The sequence below is a fragment of the Mizuhopecten yessoensis genome, unplaced genomic scaffold (assembly GCF_002113885.1).
Source record: "Mizuhopecten yessoensis strain PY_sf001 unplaced genomic scaffold, ASM211388v2 scaffold11121, whole genome shotgun sequence".
Classification (NCBI taxonomy): domain Eukaryota; kingdom Metazoa; phylum Mollusca; class Bivalvia; order Pectinida; family Pectinidae; genus Mizuhopecten; species Mizuhopecten yessoensis.
Genome location: NW_018408890.1, coordinates 243,472 through 259,673, shown reverse-complemented (window position 1 = coordinate 259,673; position 16,202 = coordinate 243,472). Strand labels below are relative to the sequence as shown.

Genomic DNA, 16,202 nt, shown 5'->3' with positions numbered 1-16,202 from the left:
CTGTTTCCTTTGTCAAGCAAAGAGGGAACATAGTCATACTCATCATTGCATAAATATTCAAATGTTGCTTATTTTGCCGAAGTTCATGAAGCAGTAACATCAAACGATAGATAGAAAGTTAATGATTACAGCAGTGTAAAACTACCGTATTCAGTTGGGACGAGTTTCTCCGAAGGACTGTCCGTAACACAACATAAGCGGAAATACTCATGGAAAATAAAATATTAAATTGAATGTTTCATACTCAAATTCCTGTTTTAGAGACCAACATATATGGTTAACATAAACTAAAATTACAACCTTTACTTATATCACACACCTTAAATGATAATTTGCGCGATAGCCTGACTTACTCGTGAAGATTACGATTTGCAAATGGGACAAGAACAGCTTTTATATTCGATGTTTAAATACTGTCCATACATAAATATTTAAGGATCTGTGATCGTCTTCTAGTATACTTCTCAAAAAGGGCTATACAGCACATCGTATATTATACTGTAAAAATGGAAACTTTGCATCAGTGAATTCTCGAAACTTTCGTGTTTGGCAATTTTGCAATATACAAATGTGGACGTGTGACAATATATTTGCTCTGGTTTGACGAAAACATTAAACATTTACAAACAGCGAAATATATCTACTGTACTTACTGACCGAGAACCAGGACTCCTGTTTTTTCACCGTAGGAAGAGGTAACACAAAGTTATATCTGCATGTGAGCGCTGCTCATTCAATGGGTTGCTGAGCACAAATTACCTTTATAGTATGTTTATATACGGAGCAATCCAGCTGACCTTTTCCAATATGATTTTATCTTCTCTGGTAGGTTAATTAAGATGTCACTGGATAAATTATTATCATTGTCAAATGGAATAAATTAATGAAGTTACCAAATATATATGATGCTTACATATCAGATGTCATAACGTAGTGGGTTAGAGTTATTCTGAAAGCAAGTATTTTATTTAACAGCCTAATTTACATACATTTGTAATTATTTAGACAGGTCAAAATGAAAGGGGCTTAATTTGCATAAGTAGATACATGTTTCTATCGACAATTTTACTGTGATGAGAACAGTGGCTAATTGTGAAATCTATTTATAGGTTAGCGTCAAGCCCAAAATGGACTTGGATTATGGACGTCAATTAGCAAGTATTTCCGTCTATGTTGAAGTTGATATCAAGTCTGTGACAGCGATTACTTGTGCAAGTATAACAGACCACACAAACATACAGTTACAGGAACCGGCCATGTATACACAATGCATTATAAACCGGGGGGAAAATACCTAGTACTATCTGATATGTCTGATGCACGGACGCACAATCTCGATCGAGAAGTTATTTAAATGGACATCCACGCAAACCCGCTTGCTGGGGTGATTTTTGAAAAATATGTTAAAAAGGAGGCTATTTTCCGGTGACAGTTCCATTACTCTTTTTAACAAGCTGATCAATATTTCGAGTTATTATATTTTAAATAAAACAGACAATGAATCGTTATAGCAACAAGCCTCTAATCACCGTGCAATTTCCGAGTGACATTTTTTAATGTATCTGGAGTTTATCTAAACACCATGACATGAGAAAGTATACGAATGTAGAAAGATGTGAAAATATTCGCTTCGAAAATGTTTTGAAGACGTTGTCATATTCTTAAAACAAGTTGATTTTATAATCACGAAAATCGTCAATGCGTTAGATATCTCCCTAATTCCCTACATAAAATTTAGTTAGATTTAAATATGAAGAGCTGCAAAGATCTTGTAGTTATTGGTGTACTGTTGTAACACTTACTTCACAGAATTATGTCACACAATTTGTTTATCGATTAAAATAGAAACATATCCTTTACTAACCTTTTTAATAGCTTTGACCGACGTGTGGGAAACGTGCAGGTCCGGTGTCAATAGTTGCTGGTAAATGTGGTAAGATTATTTCTGAACGTGATACGAGAAAGTAATTTTGAACAATCTGAGAATTTTCCTACAGCAGTTGGAAATATCTCAGAGTCTAAAGAAAACTTATAGAACAGGTTTTTTTTCAAATAAGTTGATCGTGAGATAAAATTTTGAGTACAGAATTAAAGATGCTCTGCTACTAAATAGTGCTTCGTCATCGGTATATATCATTAAAATAAGTATTTCTCACTTTGTCATTAAAATACAGTATTTCTCACGGTCATTAAAATACAGTGTTTCTCACTATGTCATCAAAATACAGTATTTCTCACTATGTCATCAAAATACAGTAATTCTCACTTTGTCATTAAAATACAGTATTTCTCACTTTGTCATTAAAATACAGTATTTCTCACTGTCATTCAAATACAGTGTTTCTCACGTGTTTCTCACAATGCCATCAAATACAGTATTTCTCACTATGTCATTAAAATACAGTATTTCTCACTGTCATTCAAATACAGTGTTTCTCACGTGTTTCTCACAATGCCATCAAATACAGTATTTCTCACTATGTCATTAAAATACAGTATTTCTCACTTTGATATCACAAGATGCCGCTGTATTAGCCCGGTATTCAGAACTCCTTTATAGCTGGAACGCATCTTGTCTAACGATCAAGTCGACGATGCGAAACACGAATGCATTTTTTAACACCATTTTACATCATGACAATTGTTGTTCGGTTATAGATTTTGGGAATAATGAAAATAATTATATGGTAATGATGAGTAGTGTTATGCAGACAATATAAGATATATTACGGGTTAGGACTTACTTTGCAGGCGGGTAATGTGTAGCGTATACTTCTGCTTCAAATAGAGTGACGACATTTAATCTAGAAATCAAACTAAACAGATATACATGTATTTAATCTAGTACCTGTTTATTAACCTCAAAACAGAGAAACATACATCCAGTTTATTATATCAGGTTACCAATAATGCCGAAGCAGTCAGAAGGTTACATAAAATATTAAAACTATTTCATATTACAAAAACATATCCAGTTTAAAATATGGAATAACCAATAACGTTCATATCTCTCTTATGATGTAAGCAATTAATGATTCAATCGAAAAAAAGTATCAAATAAATAAAAGTAATATAATGTTCCCGGTGTCGTGGGAAATTACACTGCACAAGGCGTACATGGAAACAAGTCGTGTGGTGAATGGTAAACACGCAATACCACATTACGTCTCGGGTTTGTTGGTTTGTTTGCATCCACACTGTTGTAGTATTGCTGTAGACGATACATAATGCTCCCTTGTATCAATGACTTGCTGTCGTCTACTTGTTTGTTAGTAGACATGTGTGTTACTGATGTTAACATACACACTGTTGTAGTATTGCTGTAGACGATACATAATACGCCCTTGTATCAATGACTTGCTGTCGTCTACTTGTTTGTTATGCCATTTCAAGAGTTAGGACAAAACTGTGGAGATAAATTACTGGTAGACTTACTTACATGGACCTTGTAGGTCGCAGTAGCTATGTTAGGATGTATGCATGCTGTGTAAAGTATAACAGACGTTTTAAGAGTTTGAGAATCTGGTCTGGGTAAACAAAATAGTCACTCCAATGATGGTATATACTAAACCCATGGCCACCCCTTAACAAATTAAACACATCTAATTTTCCCGAAGCACAATTAACGTTTTTAAAGCCGTAACAATAGTCAGATATGACCTAGATTTACAGAACGAGTGGTCGTCGAGGAAACTCAGACGACGCATACTGTTCCGGAACATCTGGTCTTATCCTCCTGGTACTAGTAGTTATTGTAAGGTGAATCTTTTCTTTGCGACACTCTGTTGTTGTGAACATTATTTTCACAAATGCATTCTCTAAATGGTTATCTTTAGTTCATACTTGCACATAATAGTTAAATCCTATATTCAGTTATTATTTACCTAGTATTTTGAACAAGTGTGTGGCTGTTTATTACGGTTTTCATTTATCACAACTACTAACATCACCATGACGACGGTTTCTGTATACAGAGGCTTGGATAATATCAGGAGGTAGTTCGGACTGCCATCATACTGAAATGTCCTCACATGGTCACGGTAGTATGACAACTCCACTTCATTACAAGTTTAAACTTTTATTGAGTTTCCTCAGATACGCACATTATACAACGTTTGTTATCATCATACAAAAATAATGTATATAATGACAAATTCATAGAACCTATCCGCTCATTTATATAGTATTTATCTAGGCCTTTATATAGCACGTTTATACGTATACTAGCTTCGGCTCTACGTTACAAGTAGAATGTTAGATTGGTTTTGGTTAGTATTGTTTAACGTCCTATCAACAGCTATGGTCATTTAAGGACGGCCTTCCCGGTGTGCAAGATGCATGCGTGTAGTGTATGCGTGAGTGTTTTGTGAAGCTGCGATATGCTCGTGTTTGTCTCCTTATCATAGTGCGAAACTGATGCCGACTTCATAGTGCACCTCACTGAAACATACTGCCGAAGACACCCAGCAGGACATCCCACCTGGTTACATTATACTGACAACGGGCGAACCAGTCTTCCCGCTCCTAAATTGCTGAGCGTTTTACAGACTCTGGTATGTCTCGGCCAGGTGACAGAAGCCAAAGCCTTCATCACAGGGGCGAACGCTCAACTTACGACCAGAAGATAGTTAGAATGCAGGATAAGCTAATCCCTGATAAGCCCCGTTTAGCACCAAACATTGTATATGTAATCGAATGATGAATTAAGTATACAACATTAACTTTTTTCTAACACATACCCAATAGCTTTCGAAGCGGACAGTTACTCGAATCCCCTACAAGTTATAAAGTTAAGTGCTTTTGATAATATCGTAAACAATGTGAGTAAGAGAGTTCTGAAAAATCAAATATTTGGTTTGGTATCTTATGAGGTTTTTGATTATTAAATTGTAGATGATGTAATCATAATATTATGACAACGAAGGGCGTTGGTAATAAGTCCCCAAATGTCCTCCCAGCATCCTCCTCCCCTATCGCCCACCGTGTATAAAACAGCGAACTCGTGAATCACTCAGTAGTAGTCCCCATTACGCCCTCCCTAGATCCTTCCCCTCCACCTTCTGTGTTCAAACATACCAGCCGCGAAACACGTGAATCACTCTCAGTTAAAAATCCAACAATGATTCACATGAACCATTTACCAAAATCTGCATGATTCATGATCGGAGGAGCTACTAAACTTCTTTACCATTTTTTACCCTCCCTTAAAATTCTACAATATGTTTATTGACACTCATGGTCGACTGTTAATATTCGACGGTTGGAGATGCACTCCACATATTTACCTCCCATTCTCCTATTTTATCTTTCCTTCGAATTATGTAAGAAATTTTAATTGCTTTCTGGAACGACTTCTGAAATTAGACAAACTGATTTTATGCTTCCGAACTGAAACACAGTTAATGATTAGTAAAACGAAATGTAGATGTGTTTGTGAAGAGAAAAGCATATTATAGGATCCAATACTAGAAGATTATTGAGTAATACGTGTGGAATTTTGGTGTTAAAGTTATGAGCCTTCTGGCAGAGTAAACGCTAAATATTCATGACGCAATCTCCAAAAACAACGAATAGGTATTAGTCATATACCAAAGAAATAGAAAAAAGAACTGGAAAAGTGCGTACACCGCCAGCAAACTAGCAGTAGTCAGCAATTCTACCTCAGCCATGTCTAATTTTAGCTTTCTCCTAGTCAGAAAACAACGTCCAAAGATGAACGGCTGCAATTATAATCAAGATGTAGAAGTCAATATGACCAGTTTTCTATTTTTTGTTTTTCTGGTACTTGACAAAACCCAACTGCAGATAGATGTACATAGCATGAGTATGGTGCCGTATCTTGTTAAACAAAATCCATTTGCGTTTTCTGAATCTATATACTTTCTGTCGACCGTTAAATTTCTTAGTCACCTGCCGTATATGGTTTTAAAGAGACCACAACGTTTGAAAATCTTAAACTCTGCATATTTTTTTGGTTATTTCGGTATCGCACTATCTTACGCTTCATTGAGCTTGCAACTCTTATTCTAAATAGATGAATTGGTCGACATTTTGTGTGAATTATTTTACTAAGGTAGCTCATACCTCAAAGGGGAAAAGACGATATCATTAAACTTTCACTATATATTCCCATCGCTGTTGCGATATTAATCATATTTAACTTCCTTGAAAAACAAATTGTATACAAATAGTAGTACAAAAGATTGTACGGTTCATTAATTTTCAAAACGCAACAGCTCTGCAATTTAGTTCTGAAAGTGAAGTTGGCCTTTAACGATACCGCTCACATAATAATTTTCGACGTTCGGCCGAACATGGGTCATTTATCCTCACTAAAAGCCACTATGATTATGCATGGTCATAAAATACAAAGGAAACTTTTTGTTATGATTTCCTTTCTACAAATTTTCAAAAATGACTTGCAGAAATGTGTTATTTAGGGAACAAAACGTTACGTGTACAGTGTGTTAGTGACGCGGTGTTGATAAATGTATTTTATGCACTTTTAACTGAAGTAAAAGGACAAATGTTAAACGTTCTCCTAATTAGAGCAACTCTATCTCAGATCTTTCTATACAAATCATAGAAAACCAATATATTATTTTGTTTTAAAAATGGTGGAATCTGTCAAACTATTTTTGAAACTAAGCATGTTTATTCAAAGTTCTAATACTTTTCATTTTGAGAGGTGAATTATCTTAACCGTTTACACTCAAATCAAATATGGAAGCTTTACTAGATTTAGATAAGTCACTGTCATTTTTGACAACCGTTTCAATGATTCTGATTTGATGGGTTGACACTAAACGTCGAAACGACATGGGAAGTCCGGAATAATTTTTAACTATAATTACAAATACAGGACACGAGTCTGTGGGCGAGTTTTATGTTTGTAAAATAACATCGAATCAATTTGATGTCGCGTAAGTGTTCCAGCCTTTGACATTTGATACCAATATAATTTATGGACAATTATCGGGGCACATTATGGTAATTGAGTCCTTCTGTTCTAGCGCCATGAACGTTTTGTCAGTAACAGAGTTTCTCAATATTATTTTGTTGTTGTTGTTGTTAGATGTACCACCCAAACACGTTGTAGGTCCCATGCATGTAAGTTCTGCACTTCAAATTGTTATTGCAGGATAAGAAATCAATGACTAAACCGAATCCTTCCCTACACTCAAACACTGGAGGGAATTCTCTTCTTTCAACTTTTTAAGTCACCAGGCTCCAAAATCCTGAAGCAATCCTAATAGTCGTTTAATCTGGTTAACCGTAATCTGTCGTAGCCTTCTCTTACTTCTGAACTAAGCGTACTCCTACTTCTGAACTAAGCGTACTCCTACTTCTGAACTAAGCGTACTCCTACTTCTAAACAAAGTGTACTCTTATTTCTGAACTAAGCGTACTCCTACTTCTGAACAAAGTGTACTCTTACGTCTAAACAAAGTGTACTCTTATTTCTGAACTAAGCGTACTCCTACTTCTGAACAAAGTGTACTCTTACTTCTGAACAAAGTGTACACTTACTTCTGAACTAAGCGCACTCTTACTTCTGAACTAAGCGTACTCCTACTTCTAAACAAAGTGTACTCTTACTTCTGAACTAAGCGTACTCTTACTTCTGAACCAAGCGTACTCCTACTTCTAAACAAAGTGTACTCTTATTTCTGAACTACGCGCACTCTTACTTCTGAACAAAGTGTACTCTTACTTCTGAACAAAGTGTACTCTTACTTCTGAACAAAGTGTACTCTTACTTCTGAACAAAGTGTACTCTTACTTCTGAACTACGCGCACTCTTACCTCTGAACAAAGCGTACTCTTACTTCTAAACAAAGTGTACTCTTACTTCTGAACTACGTTTACTCTTACTACTGAACAAAGCTTACTCTTACTTCTGAACTAAGCGTACTCTTACTTCTGAACTAAGCGTACTCTTACTTCTGAACTAAGCGTACTCTTACTTCTGAACTAAGCGCGCCTCTTACTTTTGAACTAAGCGCACCTCTTAAGTTAGTGTCCTCTGTAGAGGTTGCAGCTTATTCCTTTTGGTGTGCCGTTTATTTAAGGATAGACCTGCATTTTGTCGGCGATATGGTAGTATGAACGCAGTTGGCAACACACATATTCTATGGTGCGCGTGAGCGCTCCATAAAGCAAATGTTCGTTGCCAACTGCGTTCATACTACCGTATACGCCGTCAAAATAACGACCAATCCTTATATTTACATTATAAATTATGTCCAAATGCTATACAAGAAAAAACACATTCGAAGCGGGGTGCTACAATGGTAACCACGGATGATATAGTTCCAGTGAATGTTCATCGGTTTATTGGTATATTTAGAAAATACGCAGTGAGCAACACTATTTTCTTCTTTTCATCGCTTGTGAATTTTTAATTACGTAATATTAGTAGCACTTCCAACATATTTATTCATTAATAACGGTCGTTATGTACACGCATTGGCACACTGTTCTGGTAGAGTTGTGGTCGAACGTCGCAAAAGGAAGCCGCCATTGTTTGATTTACCGTCAAGGAATTTTGAATGTGCATCCATGGAATAAGAAGTTAGTCAGCATCATCAGAAATAATGGATACAAACTATGTTCCATGGTTCTAGATGTTGAAGGAACCAAACAATGGCTGTCATCGAACAGTTATCGCGCTGAAGCGTGAACGGTGCCATATTTGAAACATATATCAATCCACAAGGCCTTTTTTTCATTACGTATACGCTAATTTGTACGCAGACAAAGTTTATTAAGCTGAAGAAGAGAGAGATGTAAATATTTGTATTTGTGCACAGACGCCAATACACTGTGTCTAATACCAAGCCAAACAGAGCACTATGGCAGACTGCAGATAGCGCTATCTCTACAAATCACCTGGACAATTCCGACACAGAGCAAACTGATAGTTTAGATATGTATATTATGTCAGACTTACAACTGGAATTCCAAAAGATGAAAACATTTTGATTCCATGTGTATTGCATCAACACGACTGCAGAGGAAGATGTTAGCCCAACACTATCGGGGATTGGGGCGGAGGTGGGAAGGGGATAGGTCTGGTATTGTCTTGAATTTAAGCGTAAAGCAAATTGCTATTGAAAATGGAAGATACACTTTGTTTGGTACACAACATTTACTCCTAAATCTGTCCTTTTTAACGTACGTAGTCTGACATCCTGTAATGTTCAGCACACAGCTATAAAACTATTTTATAATAATACCTACAAAATTAAACCTTTGTTCTCTGTTACTTGTGTTACCATGTTGTGGTCTTACAGAGTGTTGGATAAGACAGGATTTACTGTCAGCAATTCCACAATCTCCACACACGTCAGCTGTTAAAGGACAAAGGAAGGACAACATAACAGGTTGTAACTAGATTTTAAACAAACAAGGTGTGTCCCTGGTAATACCCCATTGACCATAGGTTATTTAACTTTGATACGAGAACAGAAGCCGTTACACAATACGTACACTTAGATTATAGCTTCTGACTTACTAACATACAGAACTATTCCATTGATGGAGATTTAACTCACCTATAAGTTTTACTGGATTATTCCGGTTCGGTGAAGGTCATGTTAGGCAGTTGTTGTAAGGATCTACACTCTCTGATTCCTTATACACTCCTTAGTGTGGTAATGATATATCCTGCAAAAATATAAACAGATGTTTAAGTTTTGCTTCCATGCAGTAACATATGATTGGTTCAGCCAAATATTTGTTAAATTACGATTTGATGTAACAGAGGCCCATAGATCCGTTGTCTCCGCCTGGGATTGAACCCGGGGCTTCTAGTGTACTTGTCCGATACTGTACCTAACGTGCTAAGGAGACATTTCTCTAGTCAAATCAATAGGCGACAGTAGGTATATCATGACAGTGATATACACTCCTCCGGGAGAGAATTAATCCCAACAATTTCCATGAGTATTAGAATAACTTGTGAAGGAAGTGTGAGTATTTTTATCAATATTTACCGAGTCTACACGTGGTCATCAATGTAACAGAGGAAATTATTTTTGCAATGCATTTTAGCAAATAAATACTCCAGCGGATTATGAAAAGTCAAGTCCACCTTAATCATTTCTTCAATTTGAAATATTTGGCTGAGTCGATACATATTTGTGATGGTCAGTATATATCCTATTAACGCACTAATCATATCGTATTATAGAGCCTTAATACTGTTTATTACAACATTAGTCGTGGTGGCGTACCCCATCAGCACTCTAGCGAGATGAATAACGTACATTTGTGTATGAACATAGGGGTAATACTGTAGGAGTGTTACAGTTTTTCTAACACACTTAATCACTCGTAATACGAGGTCAGGAATTAAACAGGTACTTATAATCAAGTTTGTTGATTCAGAAAGACAAACAAAGTAAACATTTAACTGTACCATATTGTCATTTTGTCTATAAATAACTCAGTGGCTTCAAACTAAAAATAATCACAACCATACATACATATTGTACATCAAACACCTTTACTTTATACACAATGTAACGTGCTGCAACGTTTAAAGACAGACTGGTCCCTTGTCAAGCTATAACTCTATCAAACCTTTCGATACGGTTACTAAGTGTATCGTTTGTGTATAATTCTTTGATAATGCATATTTCCAAACTGATGAGTCTTATTTAAGAAATCACGTACAGAGTTTCAGATTTTTTTAAAAATATTATTACAGAGTACAGCGAAAAGGCAACGTTGATAAGATAACCTTTCATTATATTATACCTTTTAGGATCGACAAATTATACAAGTTAAACTAGTTGTCCGTGTATAACGGTTAACCCCGGGGACAGACGGTCCACTAGTAGAGTCAACCACTCTGTGACGTGACAGTATCACCAGCAATCAGAACTAAGGAAGCACCTACTAATATAATAGAGCATGACTATCTTTCACAAAAGGGTTTCACACATTTTTTAAATGCCATGTTATATTTATTAATGGAAATTAACCCTTTAATTAATGGATGACATTTGTTATAACCCCGGAATATAAATAATAACACTCAGGTATTTATTTAAATCACAAGATGGAGATAGCACTAGCACACAGGTGTAAGGTTCATGTATCAGACAAGGAAATTACGACGAATTTGATTGGCTAAGAAGATTATCTGTAAAAGTACATTTTACATTAGACTGATTTTTAAAATTAAGTTTCCTATAAAAAGTGTGTTTTCAATTATCTTGTTTAAAAAAAAAAAAATTTGAAAATTGGAAATATTTTAGATCAGTTATTTATTTTCAATAATTTCCCAAATGTTAGTGTTGGTTCACTGCGACGCTGATCAAAGTGATAAAGTTATAACGTTATCAACATGTTGGCTTGTTCTCTCGATTTCATTGTTAATACCGGCTGGTGATAGGGTGTTAGTCAAGGAGACATGGCCTAGGCATTCCTTTTATGCTATACATATCGATATATCCGTTTTTCAGACAATGATAGCATTATCATTAACGTATATATTGTCGTATTTCACATCCATATATGTACATATAACTGATACATTGTTAAATATATCGGTTTATACCCAAGTTGGACTCATTGAAACTTCCAAATCTTATCTGTTTCATTTGCTCATTAAAACAACTCAAAACCAATTCAATTCATCGCCCATGGAAATTGACTTAAAAACAATGAATATATTTAAGAACAATAGTGGGCATTCTTACAAACCTTAGATTTAATTTCCATATATTCCGTGTTCCGTTTTAACTGTTTATATCTGTCTACTCTTAAAAAAAGTAAATCTTATCGCAAGCCCATTTCGAAGGAGGTGAGGAACTAATATGCGACTAAATTTATCAGTCTGTGAATGATAGGGTTCAATACATATCATATTAATATCTTTTAGGTTCGGTTCATTTGAACCCATGAAGCTCGAAATGATGAACAACAATCACATAGCTTTATGCAAAACGATGTTGAACTTTATTATAACAACTGGCGGACTATTGGCGGAGAGGATCAGACATCTCCGTCACCTCGTTAGAGCACTAAGTCCAACCTACCAGGCCTCGTTCGCTTATTGATACATCAAGTCTAAAGTTCAAAATCATTTTGTTTGTAAAAGACGGATGTAGAAATACAAGAATTGATATTTCTTCTGTATTGTATGCGGGTGATCACTTATGTTTTAGAGTTTTTATATTTGTATTTCCAGTTTTAAAAATATTGACAAAATTACCGATTCATTTTTATGCTCAGTACATCCGATCCCTGTCATTGTACAATAAAGAACACCTGCAGATTTATAAAGTCCGGATAAGAATATTAGCCGGTGCCCTATCGGTAGTATGACTTATCTCTTAAGTACGGATTTACAAGTAAACCTCTCCCTCCAGGCAAAGTTTTCTCTAGATTGGATAACTGGCTTTCTTTTACAACCATGTACACCTCCACATTTTCCTTATCCTATTCCCAATATTTCGACAATGTAAGAGTAACGAAGAACAAACGTATTCTTTGTGTATTTCTTTGCAAATTTATTCAAATTTTGTATATAAACTTGTGTCTATCGAAGTTGTGAGCACAACTGATCAAAGATATCCTCATTCATATATTACGACAATTTGTTTTTCATGGATTGTAAAGAGAGATGAAATTGAACATTTATTAGCAAAGCAAATGAAGTCCACATAACAAACGCTAAAGTTTATGATATATCTCTCCCCAATACATACTACGAATAAACTAAAACGATATATATTGTTAGACATCCATGTCAGTGGGAACATACAATTTGATTAAAGTCAGAGAAGTGAAAAGGTCATTCTCTTCACTGGTCCTTGTTTGTACTCCGGACACGAGCTGCCGGACAGCTGACCCGCCTGTGTGTACGTGCAGGTGTTATCCCCGGTAGAAAGTCTATTGGCAAATTAAAGCTGCATTCCGTTTAAGTGTGGCGAATCTCAAACTCTTAAACTAAAGGATTATGCACTGAGCTCCATTACCTTCAAATAAGAAATAAGGATTTTGTGTTCTGATATGGTTTATTTTGTAAAGTAAGATTTTGATTGAAAGAAGACGCAGATGTTTTATCAGGTTTGATGTTTAAAATAATACAGGAATGAAACGTAATACATACTTTCGCGAAGCAAAGTATTCAATATTGTGATATAATGTTACAGAGGTCGAAACTTAAATAGCACTGTCGTGTAGAACATCTTACTGTACTGAAGTATACTGTAACACTTAATCCCTTATGTTCTGTAACCAATATCTCTATGTGTTCTGTAACCAATATCTCTATGTATTTATGGTGAAAGTCACGTTTAATACCTCGCCTTGTAAACATAAATATTTTATTTCCACCAGTATGTGATTAGTGATGATAGTGACCTATCATCGATTACAGCTTACTGGTCATTTACATAATGGTACCAGCCTGCTACATGTAGGGTACAATTAATACCATGCACCTACCTGGTCGAGTACATGTGATAATCATAACCTTTATCAGAAGACAACTCGGGCGATGAAAGTAAAGTACAAGTAGCCTTACCATTAACTGTGGTATTAAACAAAAATAAACAGAAATATAAGGCAGGCTTAGTAACAAATGATTCTTTCTGCGATGAACTACTTAACGAGAAAGAAATGTATAAGGAATGAAAGTCCGTCATAATAAATAATAAATGACTATAATAAAACAAATATACACATATCACATTCTACACTTTTTATTTTCATTTTGTGAATTAAAAAGGCTTGAAAAAGTTATTTTAATCACGTTTTCGAAATAACATTACGAGAAAATTCCTGATGTACAATAGATAATATTTGGAGATATAAGCAAGGTGGCATAGTACTAGTAGTTAGCGCCTGATAAGGCAGCTCCTTCGAATTCTCCCAAACAATTGTACTGATTACTGTATATGCTAATTGTATATCTATGTACTGTAAAGCACTTTAGAGTGGCTTATCTTAGCTAGATAGGGCGCTATATCAAATGTTGTATATTTTATATTATTATAAGATTTATAAAACATATGTAAGAAATTAGAAACGTTCCTCTCGAGTACACGGGAAGGAAGTTGTTTTTTATCATTACGGTAGTCTAGTGGTAGGACTACGGGCTCGTGAGCAAGATACTTTACTCAGCTTGTTCCAGTCTACTCAGCTGAGCACGTGGTTGGGCAGTGCTAGAAATGTTGAATGCTAGTTTAAGCGCCGAAATGGTAGCACTGGCCATATGTTCCACAGGGAGTCGAGAAAGATATTGGCCGGTTGCAAAGGCACTATAACTACGGATACTAATTTGTGAACCGCTTTGAGACGACCTACGAACTAGGTTGTGATAAAGCGGTATATAAGAACCTCGCATTATTATTAATTATTAAATCAACTTGAATGAATAAATGTGTGTTAGATAACCTATTGTTTTACGAAGTTCATATTTTTCAGATGTACATTCTAGATAATTTAAAAAACACATTGACAATTGTTTTACATGCATTACCATGTTGCTTTCAGAATAATTTATTGGCTCCTTTTTTACTAATGTAAAGCCATATTAACAGTGTCAAAAAACGTGGTTACTCACTGGGCACTTTATAGTGTAATCCCACTGTAATGTCATAGCCTGGACACAGTAGAACAAATCCCCTACCGGGTCGCAATTAGTACTGGTCACGCGAGAAAGCGCACATCTGGAATACATATCTTTTAAAGAAAGCAATTCTTTAAAAAATAACATTTTTTCCGGAACGTAATACTGTTAATTAATTTGAATCCAATCCACGTATGGAAAAAATCTGTCGATTTACTGTAACTAGAGTAATGTTTCCGATTCCTTATCGTAGTATCGATATGATTGTTAAAGTGGAGTGAAAGACTATACGACTTTTATTGCCTTGTATTTTGTGTCATTTAAACCCTTCGTTTATTTTTGTCCAGGCAATTTTAATAAACACACCAGTAATGCACCAAACAGGATACGCTAGTAAATTATCCGACGAAAAATAGCTTTGAGTTACTTATTAGCATAACCCACTCGGTAATAACCTCAATTATGTTCGTTAATGAAGTACATGCTATCAGGAAACTAGCTATAACGTCAACGGAAATATCAAATTATCCATTTTGTTGAAAATATGACGTCATATCCGAAATCCTACTCTCTCTTTTGTTTAAGATATAGCTGTCCTCTTATGACCGGCAAATCAACGCAAACCGTTCATCTAGAATATATCTCAAAAATATCTAAAATCAAAGCTAATATTTCATAGACATCGACTCAGAAATATATCTTAAGACATACAAAACAAAACATATTTATAATATTAAGATATATTTTCAGTGTAGCATTTTAATTTTTGTGTAAATGTGTCGATAAGCTGATCAGGGTTTTTAACAATTAAGAAATACTGACTGCATTGCTACTCTCTACAATACTATAACCTGATACTAATACAGGGTGTGACAGAGTTGTGTAGGTCACGGGGTCACCGGGTCACTTACCTCGTAAACTACCCACGGCACTAATACAACAAACACATAACAGTACACACCTGTATGATCGAGGACTTTTTACGATAATCACACTTTGATCTATTTCACCCAGTGAGTTATGAGCTGTGTTTATTGATCTACTCTGCTTAAGGTGTACGGTGACATTTTATTTGTAGTAATTTTTAAGGTTAATTAACATAAAAGAGGCTTGGTGTTTTATTTAAACAGAATATACAAGTTTTAAGTGTATGCTATTTTGAAAGGAAATGAGTACTTTACACTGACGAATATAATTCAGAAACACGTTCTTAGTACTTGTACACTGTTCGTTTCGTTATGCATTAGGGGCGCATCAAACAAAAGAAAAGATATATAGGCAAACACTGTTAAAGTCACTAAAGATGTATGACAGCCATCCGGGGGATCAGTACCGTGTATAGGTCTAGTCACGGTTAGCATTATATCCACGTTCATGCATGAAAAATTAATCGCAGAAGAGAACATGCGATTTCGAAATGGTTAAAATGTTGTATTACTGATACAGAAATCATTGCTGTCGAGTTGATTTTGCGGATCCCGTTAAAAGAGCGTCGCAACAGAAGCTGTGTATACAGTACCCACCAATTTGGGTTTTTTTGTTCTTTGCACATCTGTTATAGAAAAGAATTCCTTTGACATGAGTTTTGTTTTTCACTTACAATTTTATAATA

The 16,202-nt window shown here is 35.3% G+C and overlaps 1 protein-coding gene across 3 annotated transcripts in view; it reads right to left on the bottom strand.

Moving 5' to 3' along the window:
• Positions 1 to 16,202, bottom strand: part of LOC110466155 (protein FAM167A-like) — a 59,267-nt gene that overhangs the window by 13,973 nt on the left and 29,092 nt on the right. For all 3 annotated transcript variants that reach the window (XM_021522503.1, XM_021522501.1, XM_021522502.1), the window contains one exon: positions 9,558 to 9,669. The gene's annotated coding sequence lies outside the window, so the exon portion shown is untranslated. The remainder of the gene's footprint in view (positions 1 to 9,557; positions 9,670 to 16,202) is intronic.